Source organism: Morone saxatilis, unplaced genomic scaffold (assembly GCF_004916995.1).
Source record: "Morone saxatilis isolate NCDOM2014 unplaced genomic scaffold, NCSU_SB_2.0 Contig8, whole genome shotgun sequence".
Lineage (NCBI taxonomy): Eukaryota > Metazoa > Chordata > Actinopteri > Moronidae > Morone > Morone saxatilis.
Genome location: NW_023340257.1, coordinates 22,558,058 through 22,565,442, shown reverse-complemented (window position 1 = coordinate 22,565,442; position 7,385 = coordinate 22,558,058).

Sequence of the window (7,385 nt, the reverse complement as noted above, 5' to 3'; positions counted from 1 at the left end):
TTACACTATGGTCACCAGTTAGTTAACCCTTTCAAACCAGAACAGGAAAGGATCCGGGAGGTTGAAGGTCATTTAAGGCTCCAACAATACAAAAGAATATGTCTCCAAAAATATATTATATATATATCCCCAGGTGCCAAAATTAACAACACCTGGATTTAAAATATTCACAAGCACAATATTGCACATGCAGTGATAGGTTTTTGAGTAAGTCATGTTTCCAATAATGGAATAATGACTTCACAATTGGACAAGCTAGTCCATCAGTGGCTTCATTCACGTCATGACTTAAAAGTGGTCACTGAACTGTTAAATTGAATTTATATTTATTCATGATCTGCCAACTGCAAAGGTTATCCATGCAGGTACCAGGGGAGAGTAAGCCATGTGACCCTGACACAAAAATTATTTTTTGATACCCTGTAATGTTGGCAGATTAATAACTCCAATTATGTGCACCATGATGGTGACTTTCATAGACTTCAAAGTGATACCAAAAATGTGCCATAGATGGATAAAGTAATATCCAGATTGGAACACTGAACCAAAAACACAGATCCCAGTTCCCAATTACTAAATATTTTAGGAGTTGAAATACTAACTTATCATATCATTAATCTTTTAGCAGATCTGATATAGTGGACCCCCTGCAAATGTTGTATTCACAGTGTGCAGGCACTACAAAGCTCTTTTGAATAACTAGTGTTAGGTAGAATATTATGCTGATTGATCCTATAATTAAGTAGCCACAACTTACCTAAAAAGAGTTTACATAAATGTTAGTTCAGCATTTTCCTATATACTTCGATACAGCATTCTGTAATATCTAAGTGGTAGAATTAAACCCAGTGATATTCAGACTGAAGTTTTAATGAAAATAGTATAGTAATTCACTCAGTATTGTGTCTCACAGGCATTTGCACAGAAACCAACTCACAGTACGTTTATGCATTTCATTCCACACATTCATGGTACAAGGATTGTAACTGTCTTAAAAGACATATTGTATGCTAGGCAGGTACATTCAAATCCTTCTACAATTTTACATTCAATATTCAATCACCAAGTGCTTTCAAGTGGCACGACATATACCGTGATTGCAACTGTAGATGAGATGTAGTGACTGTCCAGTGGTGTACTAGATCAGCGTATCATGAGGTAGTTATACTGAACGGAAAGCGACATGTGAAATTAATTATGTGCATTGTAGAGCATGGATATAATTCTTGGGTGGTGTTGTGTAGGACTTCATTCCCACTGGGTTGCAGATGATGCGAATAATGATGGATTATGCACATGACACTGCTAATAATAGCGTACACGCTTTGATTTTGTAGTCCTAAGACAGAAAGGATGCTAACTGCCTCACATTTGATTCTTCCTATAATTCTGAAGATTTTACAACAAATGTCATCTGACGCAATACTAATGCTTACCTACAAGAACTGTAGTTAAAGTATTACATATATGAAAGGGATATGACGTAGTGGAATGCATCTAAGAACCTCCTTGAAATTATTATTTACTTAATATTGGGTAATGGGTTTAATGACAAATAATAATAATAATAATAATATTATTTGAATTCATATATAAACCTAATTTAAAAGAACACAGGGATTAATTAATTATTGTTTTTCAAAACCAAGGGAATTATTACAGAACTGGAATTTGCACTGCTGGCATGAAGCACTTTACCTTTTATAATTCCAACCAATAGTTGTAGACACTAGACTATTTTGACAACTTGACTTACCCAAAGTGACAAATTCTCATTTTGGGTACATCAGTTGCCAACAAAAATTCCAAACATTTTCTGATAATAAACAGGATGTCCCAAACAAGGCCAGGAGCTCAAGATGGCCCTTGAACAGGGGGCACAAACCCTCTTACAGTCAGGGGCAATGAGACGCTATAATGACCATGCCAATGTGCCAATTCTGGAAATTCCAGTGACAGCCAAATTGGTTGCCCAATCATCTATTAAGTGTCTGGCCCTACAGTTTGGTGGGTCGTCCATTTACCAGCCAGCAAAACTGATTACTTTTAATTAGCATTTTTTTGTCTTTTAGAGCCAACTGTACAGAATCCACAGCAGAGCCACCAGTGTGGAAATGTGCTGCTAATAAACAGCAAAATTGACTGCCTGCATATTAGTTTTAAAATTAGTGCAAACAGTAAAAGAACTACGGTGAGATGCAATTTTTTCAGCTGTAATATCAAACGTTACAAAATCAGATCAGAGGTATATGATGTACATGCAACTGTGTTTAAGCCTACATGGAAACTTGTCAACATCGCATGTCAAAAATTGTATCTCCATCACAACCTGAGATAATATAGTACATTTGGTGTGCCTGAACCAGCAGGAGACAACAGGAAAAAATAGAAAGAAATCGAAATGCATTCAAAAGTCTGCAGCAATCGAGCTAAAGGGAATGGGTTTTTTGTCAGTTATTTTGCACGTGTCTTTACAAAATTTTGGCCACTTTACACTGGCATTGGGCTGTAGCCTTGAAAAACTATGGACCATCTTCCAAAAAAAATAAGATGTGGACCAATCCAAAACTGAGCCATACATTCAATGGTATAAGGCCGAATGTTTCGCCCCACTCCAAACCTGCTCATTATTTGACTACAGTGTATTCAACACCAGGATCTCATATAAATTTAGCGTCACTGCGATATGAACATGCACCATAAACACATCACAAAAGACCGCCCTTTATTATCACACTCTGCAGCCTCTCTGCCTGCTCTTATTTGGGGCTAGGCTTCCCTACACACACTCTCACACACACACACACACACAAACTGAACCTAGTCAGTGGACAGTAGATCAGAGTCCGCAGACACTGAAGTATGTAGGGCTGAGACGATATGCTTATCTCCTGATTAAATACGATCACGATACTTGGGATGCCACAACTTAGAGTTAGTCACCCAGTGTTATATAAGGAAGACTGTCAGTGTGGTCTAGAATGGCATGCTGCTGATAGATTTTTCAAATGTTATTTTGCTTTTGGCCACGATAACTACATTACGCAAAATTGTAAAACTTTCAGTGGACCAGGAAAAATGATTGAAATCTTGAAAAATCTAAACCACCTGAATGTACCCTATTGTGACCTGCAGCTCACAGCAACTGAACACTTGGCACATCTCTGCGTGCAGTAACCTGTAATCACTGTGTGTGCTGAAGACTCTCCTCACGACTCCCAGTTCTCTTATGACATTTCAATCTTCCCCCTCTATCAACACTAAGAGGCAGTGCTCATCTTTCAGCTTACACTAAAAACATATCTCACCAGTCCACATCGCTCTCCTCTTCCCAGACCTCTTCTATTAACGACACATACTGTACGTGAGCCTGTGTTAGAACTGATATTTAAATCTATTGCAATTTTAACTGATACTCCCAATTAATTGAATACTCTGCAGTTTATGCACTTTGAATGAGAAACATTTTAAGTTTTAATTTAATTAGAATTTTACAGTGTTTAGTGAGTAACCATTTTTCACAAACACTGTGGTGTTCAAATTTAACTTGTGACAGCCACCTGATAACAGAAAAAGCTGTAATGATTCTGAACAAAAACCAGCAAGGAGAGTGAACACAAGTCTTGTTCAAAACACAAATTCACAAAACACATACTCCCAGACTTAATAATGCAACAGATAATTTGTAATGTTAACAGTAATTTATAAATGCACTCCATACAAACCTGCTCCTCTTCCTCTGTTTCATGCCTTTCCTGTCCCCTGCCTGAACCTACCATGTGTTCATCCCCAGAGTCATCGCCCTGGTCGCAGCCCCCAGTTCAAGCTCCCAGTCTCGGTACAGACAGCTAAAAGGACTGCTAACTAGCTAGTGGCACTGTGGCAGCAGCTAGTACAGTTATTATGCAACAGTGCACCGGTAAGTGCTTCCCTGTGTTACAAAAGAAAAGGTCTGTATTGCAAAACCCCCTGATACCTTCCGGTGACAAGGCGAAGCTCCCAAACGGGATTTGACATTGTTTTTGTTTTTCTTGCAACTATCCGACTAATGAAAAGTGAGTCGACTAAGACTCTTCTCAGTGACCAATGATTTAGTCAACTATTAGTGGCCAGCCCCTGTGATGATTGTGAGTAGCTTAATGTTTTTCCACAGCATGTTCTTATTTACTGCTAATACTTACTGTGAGATGTTTTACTTGCTGAAAAACTTTCATGTATACTGTTCACTTTCACTGTCAGTGTGAATTGAGTGACATGTTCTGATTGCAACTTTGTGATTCTATACTGTTCTCACCTGTGTCTGCACTTAAATGCAAGTCTTCATCGAGCCTGTCATGTCTATACACTAATTAGAGTATGAGGTGGTGCTTTCATGAGCTGCAATTTACATTGTAATGGATTATTCTAATGTTTTGCTGCAGAGACCTTCGGGAGCAGATTTCCAGTCAAAGGCAGAGGTGTCTTTCAGTTCACTTAAAAGATAGAATTAGCAATGGTGAACACAGTATTGCATTTAGCAGCTCAAGAAAATGTTAAAAGTTCTTAAAAGTTATATATAGGAGATTTAAAGGTACAGTATGTACAAAACATTTAGGAGGATCTATTGACAGAAATGGAATATAATATCTATAGGTATGTTTTCATCAGTGAATAATCACCTGAATATAGGAATCATTGTGTTTCTGTTGCCTTAGAGTGGGCCATTTTATCTGCCTTACTTGGAGTCTCCCATTTTGAACCACCATCTTTCTACAATAACCCAGCTAACATGGCAGCCATAGCAGTTCATTTTGTGACTACTTTCTCATCTAACTTAGTGAATTAAGGGTTTATTTCAACCAAACCAGCATTGTTGGAAAGATAGTGTATTTTACAATTATCTGCTAAGTAAAATTAGTGGTGTAGTTGGGGTAGTTGTCAATGTATCTGGTCAGCTGTATTGCCATGAGTGTGGTCAGCTGTATTGCCATGATTGTTTTGGTCTGAGTTCCTGGTGCTCTAATATGACATCTGGTGGCAAGTGAATTTCACCACGATGAATGTTATTATATTATTAGCAGAAATGGAATATAATATTCATAGGTATGTTTTTATTAGTGTATAAACACCTGAAAAAATAAATTGTTATTTTTTCCTTACATTAGAATGAGCTGTTTGTGTTTCTGCCAGTATATCCCCCTGAGTCTCCACCAACATTTTCTTGAGCTGCTAAATGCAATACTGTGTTCACCATTGCTAATTCTATCTGTCAAGTTATTTATCCTGGAAATTTGAGGCTTGCATAAATAGGCTATTTGATTATTACTGCCCCTGTGGGCCTTTTATTAGAAACTTCACTTCATTAGAGAGGAAAATTTCAGTCTCCTGTGCTTTGAATGGCTACCATCCACTGCAACCAACTCTATAAGGCTTTTGTATGGTACAACAGTGTATGACTCAACATTAAATTCTGTTGCTCCCTACAGTATCAAAAACAGATTCCTGCAGTTTTCTTTTTTATGTATTACAGAGCAATGGTGAAACTAGTCCATTGCAGAGGCAGAAACACTGTAGAGTGACTGTATAGCTGATGTGCCAACCATCAATTAAATTTAGATTGAATAGAGTTAATGGCAATGTTGGATACCTACTAAACTGTAATTTTGATTCATAATCATATAGGTTATTTTGGTATATGTTTAAAAAAAATGTACGTGTGATTGACAATGTGTCATGGTCTCTTTAGCTCCCTCTAAGCTCTGAATTATATATTAGTAGTTACAGCAAGGTAAATAATGTGCGCTGGTAAGTGTCAGTTCAGCTCTACCGTTCTTAGAAAGGGTTAATTTGCTTTGATCCTCTCTCTCTTTGATCTTGGAATTAAATCAATATTACTGACCTGACTGATTGTTACATTAATAATTACTTTACGTACTGTCACTAATTTAACAACAGCAAATATAATATATGGTGGGGAATTGATTGCTTAAAATAAATAAATACCTTCAAACATGAATAATGTAAATCAAAATTACAAGTACTCACTCTCCCAAATTACTGTGGCATATTTAAGACTTTAAAATGGAAAATAAATATAGTATCATTTGGACATTCAGAATGGCTGCTAACAGGGTTGCCATTGTCAACGGCATGTCAGCAGAGCTTGTCATTCTCACATCAGTGAATGTACCGGTTTTAAAGGGCATTTCTGAATCCATGCGGCTTCAGGAAGTGTGCAATTAACACTTGGATTTTGCAATAAAGCAACTATTTTCCTGTGCAGTGCTCAACTTGACTCATATGAATTTCTTATACAGTATACAAGGAAGAAAAGCTGCACTTTTAGCTGAAGCAACAAAGGTAAATATGTGTTTGCCCTTGCAATGTAATCTTACAATGCATTCAGCAACATGATCAATAAGTCAACAGGTGTCCATACATTTCCTATAGAAGAGCAGTGACAGTTCGACCCACAGTGTGTTGGCCTTGACATATTGGCCACAGCTGAACTTTTTCTTGTCAAAGTCCATTCAGGTTTCAGCACTTCCTTGTTTCCCTACTGTTATGACCATTTAAAGTTATCCTATTTTATTTGAAAGAATTGTTGGAATCAATGAAAAGTTATTTTCTTCCTTTTGATGTGATATAATAATGTAATGGCTGCAGCAAACTGACACAATCACAGCGAATAGTTGAATCTAAGCACATCCGAAACAATTAATCTGAACCAAAACATTTTTGACAAACGTAATAGCAATGTGTCTGTTCAGAAGCATTGTCCTGGTTACTCTATATAATCCACAGACCTTGCTGTGGACAGTGTTAATGGTTTCTTATGGAAACTGTTGACTCCAGTGCATTTCAAATTCTACACTCATTGTTACCTATTGTTACCTTATCTCTTGCTCTTGCTTGCTTGCTTAGCATTGTTAGCTCGTCACAATGATGTGACCTAAAAAAGTGTTTTTTCTTTGCCTGATCAAGATTTTGTATCTGTGGACCACTATAAGCACCACACATGGTCAGAAGAGAGCAATACATAAACCAAGCTGAACAGGGGGGTCAGTATACATTGAAACCCCCAAATACCATTATTTTATTAATTCATATTTTTTTATTAATATTTGTATGCACAAAAGTTTGAAATATACATTTTAGACACTTACAGCTGTTGATGTCTGTAAACTAGACTACATTAGTACTCACTACATCAATTTACAGCGTCATTGCATGCCTATTTCAGGAACAGTGGCTTATTTTCCACTTCTTTTACACCGCAACATTTTTTTTACTGCTTTTGTGTGCTGAATATAGGAAGTATATAACAGTGTGACAGTATTTCTAATAGAAGCCTGTAATGGCTGTGAAACTGCATTCTTGTCTTGCGTGAGTGTGTGTGTGTGTGT